The sequence below is a fragment of the Triturus cristatus genome, chromosome 2_1 (assembly GCF_964204655.1).
Source record: "Triturus cristatus chromosome 2_1, aTriCri1.1, whole genome shotgun sequence".
NCBI lineage: Eukaryota > Metazoa > Chordata > Amphibia > Caudata > Salamandridae > Triturus > Triturus cristatus.
The window spans coordinates 177,828,988-177,843,890 of NC_140581.1; positions in this window are offsets into that span (position 1 = coordinate 177,828,988).

Consider the following 14,903-nt stretch of genomic DNA (forward strand, 5'->3'; position numbering starts at 1 on the left):
AGCTGATCACAATTACCCTCAGATAATAGGACCTGCGAAAACTAAACATTTTTAGCTCCAAATGCGGAGCAGATTATTTATTTTGTGTGCCTCGGTGCTTCTCTGCTTACTGCAGTCCCTGGGACACCATCAGAGATTTCCCATCCAATCCTTTCGTTGCTCTCATGCTGCATGAAAACAGCACAGGGATTGGCCTGAGAGGGCTGGTTTAACGCTTGCTCAGGCACAGGGAGCCTATGCCGTTTCTCCACCGGGCTGTGGAATAGCTGGGTTGGGGAAACCTAACAGCGCATGTCTGTTTTGCCGGCCAGCGAAACTGGCATGCACACTTATAAGTGCACGCCACTCCATTCCTGCTCCCTCCCATGGCCTGACCCACCCCTCCCTACACACGCTGGGCTCAGCCCACAGCTGAAAAAATTAAATTATGATAATTTCAGCTGCTGGCTCTGAGCCAGTGGGGCAACACTCCTTCACCCTTGCAGAGGAGCCGCTACTGAGTCTGTTGGTCTGTGAAGTGTCCCAGCAGGCTGAGATATGGACGGAGCTAAGATGACAAGGCTCTCCTGGCCTGAGATTAGGCCTCGTCTGGATTCTGTAAGAGGAAACAACCTTTTTCATAATCATGGCTGAATAATCTTGCATAAAAGAATAAACTAGTTGATGCAATCCCAGCTAGCATAAGTAGCTTGCTTAATCTTCTATGGATCACAGGGCTTTAATGGGTATCCGAATCCTGGTATTTGCCATTAAGGGATACAATTAGGTTCAGGTTTGAGAAAAATCAATTTGCCATCTCTGACTCTCAAGCGGTAAACTTCTCCACGATAGACATGAAAGTTAAGTAGGCGTCCACAGAATCAAAGACACTGGCTCTTGAGGTCTATTACGGAACATCTGCTTCACTATCGTTTGCTTTAATGAGTTTTCTTTACATTTCCATTTATAACAGATTTGACACTTTCAGTTCACTAAAAGGAGCATCAACCAGACATTTAATTTCCAAAGGATCTTTGTCATTTCATTGCACTCATTGCCATTCAGGGCTGTGTATGTTAGCACAGGGGTCTGCTGGTAGGCGGGCAAAACTGCAGATTCCTCTTTAAGAATATTGCAAAGTTTTATTGTGAAATGGTTAGTTTCCCCCATGACGCTTTGACAGGAAATTATGTTTTTTTAGACATGCTCCACAACAGTTCACTGCTCCATCTAACTGATCGCTTATGCTGTTATCGCACACGCACCAGATGAAATGTTTGTGAGTGCAAGTTTGGTGAGAAGCACAGTAAGTTTCTCCATGCAGGGCCACAAAGCAATGACCTGGCCCAGCCTGTCCATGTAAAACAGGTAAAAAAACACTTGGGCAAAATTTTTGATTGTAGTCCATCTTTTGAGCCCAAATATCCCCAAAATCGGGTCCATCCACTCCTTGAAAGTCTGTGTCAGATGTGGCATTGTAGACCGGCATCCAAGATGGGTGCGATGTCCCCAACCTGTCACATCCACTGCTCTCCCCTTTGCAATCAATATGCACTGAACGGAGTCATCCACAATGGCAAACCGGGTCTTAGAACTATGGGGCATATTTACAAGGAGTTAGCTCCGCTGCATCATTTTTTTACACGGCGGCAGCGCAATCAGTGCTCCACACTACTCCATATCTACAAACTGGTGCATTGGGCCCTGTGTAGAGGTCTGTGCCACATATTACCTGCCCCGGGTATAATTTATGCAGGGTAGGAGTTTCCACTTTAAAAGCCACTTAGAACTGACGCAGTGGAATTTACAACTTTTCACTGCGTCACTCTACAACTTGACTGCATCAAATTCCCTACGCCTCCTCAAACTGGACTTAAGGATTGATGCAGGGCTTTTAACATTGGACTCTCCTCTGTGTTCTGGTGCATTGCTGGAGTTGCATCAGTCTTATGACCAACTCCAGAAATGTGTCAGAAGTTCTATTGCATCTGTGAATCCTTGTGCCATAGAGAACTGTACTGTAAATAGTGTGCATCCAAGGTGTCATTAGGGCAGTTGTGGCAGGCGCAAGAAATCTGACGTATCAATGCTGATGCGTCAGTTCTTGTAAATATGCCCCTATATAATTATCCAAGGTCCGAGTTAGAACCAAAATGCGCATGAGGCTGACAGCGTAGGTGGTGGAATTCACAAGAGGCAACACTGTAGCTTAACTGGGGCATGGCTGACCTTTGGGTGGTAACCACTTGTGTAGAAAGGGGAAGGAGTGTGCACGGAGAGATGACAGCCAAGATGTCACCCACCAGACACTAGGGGTCAAATTTATGGTAAAGTGACACAGCGCAGCAAGTCACCTTGCTGTGATGCGTTACAGGGGAAAGGACAGGAATGTGCCGTATTTATCCCAATACAGCACATTTCTGTCCTTTACCCAGTGCTGGCACCCAATGGGCTGCCTACCATCAACGCAGGCACCCTTGCACAATGATGCAAGGGTGCCTCGTTTGCATTCAGGATTGTTCTTGTGCATGAAGGGGCACCTTCCTGCACAAAAACAATCCCCTGAGGCATATAGAAATAGGAAATAACATGGAGAAATAAAGATTTTTCTCCCCATTACACCTCCCAGGGGAAGGCATAGCATTTTGGCACAATACCAGGTTTACCAGTTCTGGTAAATCTGAGAATGCATCAAAATCCATTGATGTTGCGGGGGAACACTCACGTAACACCCAGGGAAGGCCTTCCCAGGGCAGAGTAATGAAAAAGCTGCAATTTTCTCTGTGTTGGCCTACTCCAGATTTATGAAGCAAATCACAGCCAGTTTTGATGTGGAGGAGCCATAAGGGACAACTGCGGGGCAGCTCGAATGGAGTACACCTCAGATAGGTAAGAACACCCCATTACCCACTGGGGCATCACAAAAGGGGAAGTAGAGAACGTATGTTGCAGTCCTTTTAAAAAAAAATGCATAAAAACTGGTGATTCAATTAAAGAGAGCTGATCATGGAACCATAGGAAGGCAGAGATGGCAGAAAGATAACCTTTAACTGTGACCAGAGCAAGGCCTTGCTAGGTGGTAGAGCAAATAATAAGTTATCGAACAGCTTGACCAGTAAGGGTTCAATCAGGGCGAGTGCGCACCAAACCCCAAATATATCCCAACAGGCGTATACAGTTTTCGTCAAGGGATGCCTGGCTGCCAAGATAACATCAACCAGCTCCGAAGGAACCAAAGGTGTTCTGCTATTGCTCCCTAATCTCCAAGCATGAAGGTGGAGGTTGTGAAGACCAGGATGGAGAACCCAACAGTTCTACCACAACAGCAGAGCCTCCTGGGGTAGCAGTCTGATCCGAGGACAGATGCTCAAACCCTCCAGATGTAGCTGCATTTTCTGATCCGCTAGGCACCGACAGCTGAGCGTGTTTGCCCTGACATTCAACAATCTTGCCAGGTGGTTCCCCACCAAAGGTCCTCGGTGGTTCAGTCACTTACAGATGTGCAAGGTCTCTTGGTACAGGGTCCGTGAACTAAACCTGCCCCGTTTGTTGTAGTACAGCATGGTGTTATTGTTGTCCATGAGTACCTACACCAGCTTCCCCCTGAAAGATGGCAGAAAGGCTTTCAGCTCCCAAAAAAAGTATTTGAGAACTGCACACCAAAAGAAGTTAAACACTTTTTAAATTAGAAGAGAAGTATTGTCAAGTTTTCCTGCTAGTGCGTGCTGCACAGTGTTTGAGGGCTGCCGATCCCTCACCTGAACATAGATGTGTGATGATAATCAAGAAAGACAGCCTGAAAGAACTGTGTGCACAGCAACTGAATGTTATTCTAACTTCACATAATTTACAACACACAATTTCCACAATTTTATGTATTAATCAAAATAACAGTAATCAAAGAAAGTATCTCAATCTATTTTCTTTCTGCTGGTCAAACATTGAGATTGCCACAAATCAATAGAACAGTACAAATGTTATTGTATCATAACTTCTGATACACAGGTCACAATTGCAGGACAAATCAATCGGTACAATGATCTGGATTAACGTTGCGCTTAATAGCACCATGCCCAATGCATTTCGGGACCTGAAGTCCCTTCTTCAGGGGCCACAGTAATATAAACAGAAATTTTTTATTTGTATGATTGTTGGAACATTAAACTACGGTCCAACTGACGCCATCTAATCAAGCGACACCCACTCAAGTGAGGAAGATAAACCAGGAAAGCCCAAAGCGGCTGACTGAGAAGAGTGCTGTTTTAATAACAATACTAGCATAAAGAAGGTTGTACCGTACTGAAATACAGAACTGTGGAACCCCACAAACGTGTTAGGGGAACTAGAATGTCTACTACTGGTAGGTGAAGAAACCAATACACAAGAAGTCCACAGGTTGCGAAGAGCCAGTGAATGAAAAGTTCAGTATGTGCATGTAGAAACCATCACCCGGTGATCGAGAAGTAAATGTAGCTAATAAAGCTATACGTACTTGCAACTAACATACATGCCACTTCCAAAAAAGTGCACACGCTGCTATGTAATCCTAAAACAACAACGTGTAACGGTATCAGTACGTGAAACACACCACTGGAACCCAACTGTATGGCTCCAGTGAAAACGATAAATACCTGAATGCTAGTCCGACGTGTTAGAGGCAAACGACCTGTCGATACAAAGCAGGTTCCCGAGTTATTACGAAACTCAAAAAGTACACAGAACGTGGTATGCATTAATTTAGAAGGTACATACCTGCATCAAAGCGAAGAGAGGCTTTCAGCGCCAGGTTAATGGCCCTCAACTCCAGAAGGTTGCTATGGCGCCGGGACACCACCGGAGACCAGAGGCACTGACTCCACCTCTCCCAGGTGGCCTTCCCAACCCAGAAGCTCTACATTAGTCACCACTGTCAGCTCTGGTTAGGTAAGGAAGAGGGGTCTGCCACTAACCTAATCACAGTTTAGTAGTAACCTCTGTTGATCTCTTGCTGTCCCCTCTGAAAACTGGATGTGGTACAAGAGGTCTACCTTTTGCTGGGCTCACTTGGACTCCAGATCCCACTGCAGAGTCTTCATATGCCACCTGGCGTGCTCGACCAGCAGAATGCAGGAGGCCAAGAGTCCCAGCAGCCTCAGAGTGATCATCGTTGAAATCGAGGACTGAGGATGAAAGATTGGGATCATAGCCTGAATGTCCTGGATTCTCCTTCCCAGGGAAAAGCCATGAAACTGAACCATGTCCAGAATGGTTCCGATGAAGGTGAGCGTCTGGGAAGAAGTCAGGTGTGACTTTGCCTCGTTTATAGTGAAGATGACAGGAGGTTCGCTGTAGTTGTTCACTGCCTGAAGCGAGACAGACAGTCCTTGAGGTAGGGAAAGTCTGTCACCCCATCCTCTGGACATGTGTTGCCACCACAGCCATCTCTTTCGTGAACACCCAAGGGGTGTTGGGGAGTCCAAATAGGAGCACAGCAAATTGGGAATGCTCCTCTCCCACCATTAACCGCAGGTAGCGGAAATGGGCGAGCAGGATGGGAACATGGAAATAGGTGTCCTGCAAGTCCAACGCCACCATCCAGTTTCCTGGTTCGAGGACGGACAAGACCTGGGCCAGGGTGAGCACCTTGAATTTCTCCTTTTAGAACAAGTGATTAAGAAGGCGCAGATCTAAAATAAGTGGAAAGACCTCCATCCTACTTTGGCACCAGAAAGTAGCGCAATAGCAACCACGTCCAACTTCTGGCACCCTCTCTTTAGCCCCTTTGGCCAAAAGAGCTAGCACTTCCTGCCACAATATGATGAGCTGGTCCTCCGTCAGTCATTGGGTAGACGGCAGAATGTACGGTGAGATGAAAAAAAGTGCAAATTATAACACTTGCGGACAATTTGAAGGGTCTATATGCCCTTTCTGTCCAATCTGTGGATTCTGCCTCCCATCGGGTGGCCGTGATGCTACGAGGGTACATTAAAGAAGTTTGGCAGGTGGGGCAGCTGGGAAGGTGGTGGAAGCTGTGGGGCCGTTGCTCAAGAACCCAGTGGATTGAACCCACACATGTTGATGAATGATGACACTTGTGCCTACAGCCTGCTCAACAGTCAGTGGTTTCCAAGCCAAAATAAATTGTGAAATTAGCCACATCAAGACGGTCCTGAATTACCTGTGAGAGAACAGGTCGAAAGTCTTCCAGAACGCCAGGGTGGACTTTTGCCACAGAGTCACAAATGGCATGGGTGTAGCGTCTTGGTAGACAGGAGGCATCAACTGATCAGAGGCCGAAGCTGGGAGAGGATTCCTGGATTCCCTACCAGGGGGAATGGTCTTGAAATTGTTGGGGTCAGTCGGGCTAGTGGAAGCTTGCACTTACACAAAGTACCTCAAATGCGTCAATATCCTCAAGGCAAAACAGCTGCAGAGAAGAATACACAGAAAGTGTCAGTTCCTGAGTCCATGGGGAGGTGATGCGACAGGTCTGCTGCACGAAGAAGTGATGCATTGAATCCTGACTTTAGGGGGGAAGTGATGCATCGATTCCAAGACCGTTCAGGTCTGTGGGTGTTGCATCGGACAAACTTGCCGTAAGGTGCTATGTGTGAGAAAATTCAGGCCCTACAGGTGCTGCGTTGATTTCCTTAGCCACTGATTGGTGATGCATTGATTCTTGTAGACGCACAGCGAGGTCTGCTTTGAAGTCAGTGTGCTGCGGTTTCAGAGGCCGTGGGCAGGGGTTGCGTCAGATTTTTTGGGGGGCTGCACGGGGCTGTGCATCAAGAATTTCTCCCGCACAGCAGTGCTGTGTTGGAAAATGTAGCCACAAGAAGAGCGAAACGTCGATTTTGTAGATTTCCTCAGTTCTTCACAGCTTTCTGTAGCAGGAACAACCTCCAGAGGCCCAGAACTGGAATAGGCACCCCCAGGCAGGTCAGTACTCCCAGCAGTGGAGTTCAAGAAGGCTGTAGGTGAATTCTTTGTGCCACTGAGACTTCAGAACAGGAGACCAGAACACACAAGCCCTTGGAGATTATTCTGAAGCAGGTTAAACAACAAAGTTCAGACTGTGTCCTCTCCTTGGCAGAAGCAGCACCGCCAGGCCAACCAGGCAAAGCAACACACAGCAAAGGAACAGGGCTCCTCCTTACAGCTCTTCTTCCTTGGCAGAGGTTCCTCTTGGTTCTAGAAGTAAACTGAAGTTCCGGGGTTTTAGATCTAATACTTATACTCTTTTTCCCCTTTGAAATCTTTGTTCAGAAAAACTCTCTTGCCCAGTAAAACCAGTTCTGTCCTCCTTGGTCCAGTTTCACTACAGGCAGGGTCAGCATTGTACAGAGCAGCCACAGCCTATTCAGGTGTCACTGACAATTCTTATCACCACTCTTAGCCCAGGATGGCCCATCAGCATATGCAGAGCAAACCTCAGCTCCCTTTGTGTGAGTGTCCGGAGTGAATGCATAAACAACCCCCGTCAGTCTAAAAGCAGACGGTGAATCCACAAGCAGGCAGGGGCACACAGGATGGTTAAACAAGAAAATGCTCACTTTCTAAAAGTGGCATTTTCATGTGGGTGGCAAAACCAGTGCTGGAGGCCCACAAGTAGCATTTGATTTACAGGCCCTGTGTAAACACTGTGCACTTTACTAGAAACTTACCAGTAAATCAAATTTGCCAATCCTGGATAACCAGCTAGAATTACCATTTACAAAGGGAGCACTTGCACTGTGGCACAGATCAGCAGTGGCAAAGTGCTGAGAGTACCGAAACCAGCAAAAACGAAATCCAGCAAATAGTCAAAAATATAGGAGGTAGAAGCAAAGAAAATCAGGGGAAACCACGCCAAGGGTGCCAGGTCTAACAGGTGTCCCCTCCAGCTGAAAAGTGCTCAGAATTACCCACCCTCCTGGGAGTTATCATCACTAAGGTGGAAGAATCTAGACAGATCAGCAGCATTGGCGTGTTCTGTGCCAGGGTGGTATTCCACCAAAAGTACATCCCCTGTAGGGAAATGGACCACCTCAAAAGTTTTGAGTTCTCACCCCTCATTTGCATCAACCATCTGAGGGGCCTGTGGTCTGTCTAAACCCGGAAGTGAGTCCCAAACAAGTAGGGCCTTAGCTTCTCCAGCGCCCAGACCACAGCAAAAGGTTTTCTCAATTGTACTCCACCTCTGTTCCCAGTGAACTAACCTCCTGCTAATGAAGGCTACAGGCTGGTCCAGGCCCTCATCTTTCAGTTGTGAGAGGACTACTCCCAAAGCATGCTCTGAAGCATATATCTGCACAACAAATTTTTGGGAGAAGTCGGATGCTTTAAGCACAGGCGCCGCGCACATTGCTGCCTTTAGGGCATCAGAAGCGGTCTGACAGGTATCAGTCCAGATCACTTTCCTGGGTTGCTTCCTGGAAGTCATCTCAGTCAAGGGGGCAACAAGAGTACCATAATCCTTGACAAATCTCCTATAATACCTGTTGAGACCTAAAAGGGATGTCACCTCTGTCTGGGTCTTGGGGGCTCCCAAGCAAAAAGGTGTCAATCTAAGGTTGTTGGGTGTTCCCAGGGTCTTGGTGAGCGATGTCCAGCTCTAAAATACACAAATTATTTGTAAATCCTTTCTGCCTCTTCATAACAAGTATTCTAGATGATGCATACAAAAAGAGGCCTGAGGAGATTTAAAGACCGGCAAGGGGCGACTCCCCTCGTATCAAATATGGCAACACAAACAAGCCACCCGGGTCAGAATTGCAACGGCAGAGTGTAGGGGAGTCCCTTTTTAAAGAACGAATTCCCTCACCCACCCGTAGGTGTCATGCTTCATCATCGGGAACCTCCTTGCACTGCGAACCTAGTCGCAGTGCGGGATACAACTCCCTCACTGTGAGGGAGGAGCTCAGGGATGTTTTTATGAAGTAGTTGGGAGGTATACTAAAACCTTCAGATGAGCTGGGCGTGGAGGGAATATGTGAGGAAAGTGGAAGTGACGTTAAAATTACCTACCTGGTATGCTAAAGATACATTTTAATGGGGCATTCAGTGGTTAGGATTAAAAATGTGTGTGGGCCACAGCAGGAAGATTCAACCTGTCATGGGCTCTAGGTGGTCAATTGGTCGACATGTTTCAGCCTAAATGCCCCCCGCAGAGGTGACGTGGCTTTCTTCAGGACCAGGTGAAGTGTGAAAAGATGTGAAGGGATGAAGTGATTGCCACAAGACCAAATCTGGTAGGTGGGGTAACAGGATACAGCCAGCTGATAGTTTGACAAACCAGTTCTAAAGATCTGCTGGTCAGCGTTGTCCGTGTGAAGAGACCAGAGTTTAAAACAAAAAGTTTATACACATTACCACATGCACTCCTTTAACGTGCCACATGTATATATTTTTTTGTTTCAATAGTGGCTACGCAGATGATGTAAAAGTTAAATTTTTTGGTGCTTGCCCGTATTGTCAGGGGAGCTCATGGCGACTCATCCTCAGCACACACACTCGAGGTGGCTTCCAAACCCTATATTAGGAAGGGGGCAGAATAGGGGGGTTGACTGTAGTGTATAGTCACACGTGTACATGAAATACAGCTGACTTTTCAAGCTCGAGGTGGGAAGCAGATGACTGTTTAAAGCTCAATTAGCAAACCAAATCCATGCCAAAATACATGGAGTTACGGTGAAGCAATGAGCAACAGTGCAAAAATACGCTTAAAATGGTCCCAAAAGACAGTGTATTAACACTTAGGTATAGGATGACAACATACCTCGAATCTTATTTCCTATGAAAGGAAAGCAACAACACACTCATCATACCTTCCCTCCTAAACAGCTTACCCAGAATACACAACCTAAGTGATGTGCTCATTGAACAATTTATCAGAAAAATAAACCCACACATAGAGGGGGCTACATAATGTTGGCTCATGCGGGATTCACCTCCAGCTCAAGAGGGGTGGGTATTATGATGAAGAAATCCTTTCCTCTTGTGGTACAGGCAACCTGGACAGACAATCTGGGACGATACATCCGGGTTTTGGGCACATGGGAGGGACACCCCATCACACTCCTTTCGGTTTATGTACCACCTGGCCTACAGGCCACCACCTTTAGAGATTTAGGGACTATATTGCTAGCTATTCCAGAAAGTCTGTTAATACTAGGAGGGGACTTAAACTCAGTAGTCTCGGGCGAGTTAGATCGACATCCCCCCCCCCCCGAGCAATGAGCCCCACTTCATGTTGGCTTCCTGAATTTCTTGAGACCATGGGGCTGGTGGATAGCTGGCGGACCTATCTCCCAAATACAATGCAATATACCTTTCATTCCAGGGCATACGGGAGCCTCTCACGTCTAGATTATTTTCTAGTCCCCGCATCTCAGATTGCTCACATCCATGAGACTAGACATCTGGCCAGGGGTATCTCCGACCATTCACCAGTTTGGCTTCACGTGGTTCTTGATTATAAACAAGTGGGACGGGTGGCCCCCATCAATCCGTGGTATTTCAGAGATCCCAAAATTCACAAAGCACTTCTCACAGTAATAGACAATTACTTTATTGACAATGAGGGATCAGTGGATTCCCCGCAGACGCTATGGGAAGCCTTCAAGAGAGTGATTCGGGGTCAAGCCCTATCCCTAATCTCGGGCAAGAAGAAAGATCACCACAGAGAGATAGTGGCCATTGAGGCAGAGATTAGCCAATTAGAAACTGACCTGGACGCGGAGGTCACACCCGATAAACTCCACTATTTAAAGCTTCGAAAGCAGGAATATAGAGCACTGGCGACCGACCAAGCAAGGGCCTTGGGAAGAGCTGCGCAGGGATGGTTATATGAGGTGGGAGATAAAGCTGGGAAACTACTAGCATGGTTAGACAAGAAAGAATGGGCAAGCCGACTAGTACCGGAACTTTGAGGGGAGGGAGGTAGCCCCCTCACAGATTATTATTTTATTTTAGGCATTTATTAAGCGCACTATCACCATTGCAGGCATCCTGGCGCTGACTGGTTTAGAGAGAGGCGTGAAAGTGAAACACAGGAGCGGGAGTTATCAGACAGTTGTTTTGGGGAATAACCAGGTTTTGATCCTTCTCCTGAATGGGAGAAGTTCAGAGATGTGCCTAATATCAGCTGGGAGCGTGTTCCAGAGCTTGGCAGCTGTTACCTCAAAGGATCTGCCTCCGGATCTGACTCTCTTGAATCTGGGAATGACTGCCAGCTTGGCCTCAGAGGAGCGAAGCTGCCTGGCTGGAGTGTACCAAGCAAATTTCGATTGTAGGGAGGCAGGGCCAATTCCATGGAGCGCCCTAAATGCTATACAAAGGGCTTTGAATTGTACTCTCTGCCTCACTGGCAACCAGTGGAGTTTGCCCAGAGAGGACGACCCGTGTGCTCTTCTAGGAAGCCCCATGGCCAGCTTAGCAGCTGCTGATTGGACCCTTTGGAGCCTGTCCAGCAAGAATCCAGGGGATCCCAGCAGAAGGGCATTGCAATAGTCCAATCTGCTGAGGATGGTACATCTTACCACTTGGACGCGAGCATGTGGGGGAAGGAGAGGAAGGACCTTCCTTAGGGAACGGAGGATGGCAAAACAGCAAGCAGTAATCTTATGGATATGCGTCTCCAAACTGAGCCTATGGTCCAGCAAGACCCCCTAGGTTACAGACTGATTCCACCGGCCGGACTGTAGTCCCAGTTTCAGGGGGCCAGAAATTATCAGGGAATGGCCCGGGAATCTTAGTTCCAGCTCTAAAGAGCACCTCCGTTTTCCCTGCGTTGAACTGAAGGGAGTTGTCCTTAAGCCAACGAGAGGTGTCACGCAAGCAGTTGTGAAAGACCTCAACCAATGTAAAGTCCTCTCCCTCCAGGGAGAGGATCATTTGCGTGTCGTCGGCGTAGTTGACAATTTTAATATTAAAGCTTTTAATTAGCGTAATCAGAGGTCTGAGGTAAAGGTTAAAAAGGATTGGGCCAATTGCTGAGCCCTGGGGGACCCCATGTGAAATCAAAGTAAAAGCTGACTGAAAAGGAGGGATGGACACCGCCTGCTGCCTATCCTGCAGAAATGAGTGGAACCACTGCACTGCCGACCCAAGGCATTGTTGATAAGTTTGCTGCCCACTTCTGCGCGGTCTACTCTTCAACTTCTCCCTATTCCGTAGAGGACTCCCGACAGATGATTGCAAACATAACGCTGCCCAAGGTCGCAGTAGATGACCGTGACTTTTTGGATAGTAACATATCCAATGAAGAAATAGCAAAGGCAATAAGGTCCATCAGATCGGGAAAGGCCCCAGGCCCGAATGTGCTTCCGGTCGAACTATAGAAAACTTAAACCGGACAGGCTGGCCCCATATCTCAGGGCTGTGTATGAGGACTCAAGGGAAAGGGGGCTTCTACCGACAGACCAGAGGACGGCCACCATCATCACTATCCATAAGGAGGGGAAACCTAGAACTGACTGTGGGTCGTATAGACCGATTTCCCTCCTGAATCCAGAGCCCAAGATTTTGGCTAAGCTTCTGGCCAACCGTCTGATCACAGTGATTGAGAATCTAGTCTATCCAGATCAATCTGGTTTCATTCCGCATCGTAACACTGCGCTTAACTTGCGTAGGGTGCATGGAGTACTCGGCAGAGCGGCCTCCATCTTAGAACCAGCTGTAATAGTCTCCCTAGATGCCAGCATGGCTTTCAACACCATTGAATGGCCGTATCGTTGGGCAGTTCTGGAGAAGTTGGGGTTTGGCCTGAAATATATTCGATGGGTGCAGCTTCTGTATGCTAAACTGCTAGCACAAGTTGTAGTTAATAACAAAAAATCCGCCACCTTTGAGCTGGGTCGGGGGACCCCGGCAAGGATGTCCGCTGTCCCCCCTCCTGTTTGCCCTTGCTTTGGAGCCACTAGCGGCCTGGATACGCAGAGACCCGATGATTCGGGGCATGCGATGTTCCCCGGAGTGGAAGGACCGCATCTGGCTTTACGCAGATGATATCCTACTCTATCTGACTTCTCCGAGGCGATCCCTGATTATTGTCCTGGATATTCTGGCTATTTTCGGTAGGTTCTCCGGATACTCTATTAATTGGAGTAAATCCCTGTGGTTCGTTTTGGCTGGAGAGCCGCCTATCCCACCGAAGGGATGCCCAATTCAAATTCGTACTGAGGGCTTCAAGTACCTGGGGATTTTTCTCTCCCTGGATCTATCACTCCGTTACTCCCAGAACCTACCCCCCACCCCCCCCCTTTTACTAGGCTGCGTAAGGACATAAACAGCTTGAAGTTACTCCCACTTTCCCTACTGGGAAAAGCGGCACTTTTTAAAATGATGTCTTTGCCTCGGTTTTTATATGCCCTGCAGAATTCCTTATACCCGGTCCCGGCGTCCTACTTCAGGGAAGTAGAGGGCCTTCAGCAGGACTTGTTGTGGAGTGGAAAGCCGCGTATCGCCCTTAGTAGGCTCACCTTGAATTGGTATGACGGGGGCATCAGCCTCCCTGATATCAAAAAGTATTATTGGGCGGCCCACCTAGCTGCCATCAATCATGGCACCTACACGCGTCCCGGAGATCTAGGCCATAACATGGATAGATGGCTCCTTTCGGTTGGGAACTATAATAGAGCCCTTTACTCCAAACCACAACGTTTTAAACTCACGGGCCCCACCAAACATTCAGTCCATGTTTGGCACACTGCCACTAAATGTCTTGGAGGGAATCACAGGCTCACACTTGCTACCCTGTTATGGGATTCAGTACAGCTAGGTAGTTTGTGGACAAGCAAAGGGTTGGAAAAATCTTGTCTCTCGCGTATAGGTGATATGTGGGACAAATCAGATATTAAGTCGTTCGCCACCCTGCAACAGCAATTCGAGCTAGCTGACTCGGAATTCTTCCGTTACACGCAAGTCAGACACGCTCTGCGTTCCCATCTGCAGCATGGTACCACTCTTCCCGAGTCTTCCCCATTGGAGGACCGAGTCTTAGATGGTCACATCCCTGATAACACTATCTCATTGATATATAAAAAGTTGATCAATAACATGCCAGACCCTCTTCAATCGCTTCGGGAGAAATGGTCTAGGGATGGAATCGAGATGGTTGACGAGGAATGGCAAGAGGCCGTTTCCTCGCCTAGAGTCGTGGCAATACCAGCGCGCCTCCGACTAGTCCAACCTAAAGTACTCCATAGGATTTACGTAACAGGACCCCAGCTGGTACGGATGGGGAGAATGGACGGGGGGGACTGTAGGCGGGGATGTGGCCAGGTGGGTACTTTTGTGTACATAATTTGGGAATGTGACAATATTCAACTCTACTGGCGCAAAATACATGACATCATCAACACAGAGTTATCCACGCAACTCAGCCTAGAAGCTCGTAGATGTCTATTGAATATTTGGGAACCGACAGATCTGAATGATTGCTTAACACAATGGGTCACATTGGGGCTTATGCTCGCTAAGACAAATATTGCACAGAGGGGGGTGACTGGAAGAAAGATCTGGATTGGTCAATGTTCAGAGAAAAGATAGTATATGTGGCCCGAGGCTGCCCTAAGAAATGGACCCGTGTATGGGGCTTGTGGAATTCCTATCGTGGGGCATATGTCAGCCGCCCCTCTCCTTCAACAGTGAAGACCCCCCCTTCGCCCTAGACCTTCCAAGTGATATTTTGTACTGATTGTTTTTACCTACCGTCCCCACATGGCCTGCCCTATTGCTTCCTCTGTAATGTACCTGATAAGCTGATGTAGATTAATAAAAAGTTTAAAAAAAAATAAACCCACAATCTAATCAAAGTTATAAACACGGAAGGCTTTTCTGTAGATTGTTGCCCTCCAACCAGTTTCAAATTAGTTCTAGTAGAATTCTCTATTGCCACATTGGTGAGAAAGATCATCAACTCCACCCTAGTGACTGATTAATTACCAAAAGAACTAAAAACACCT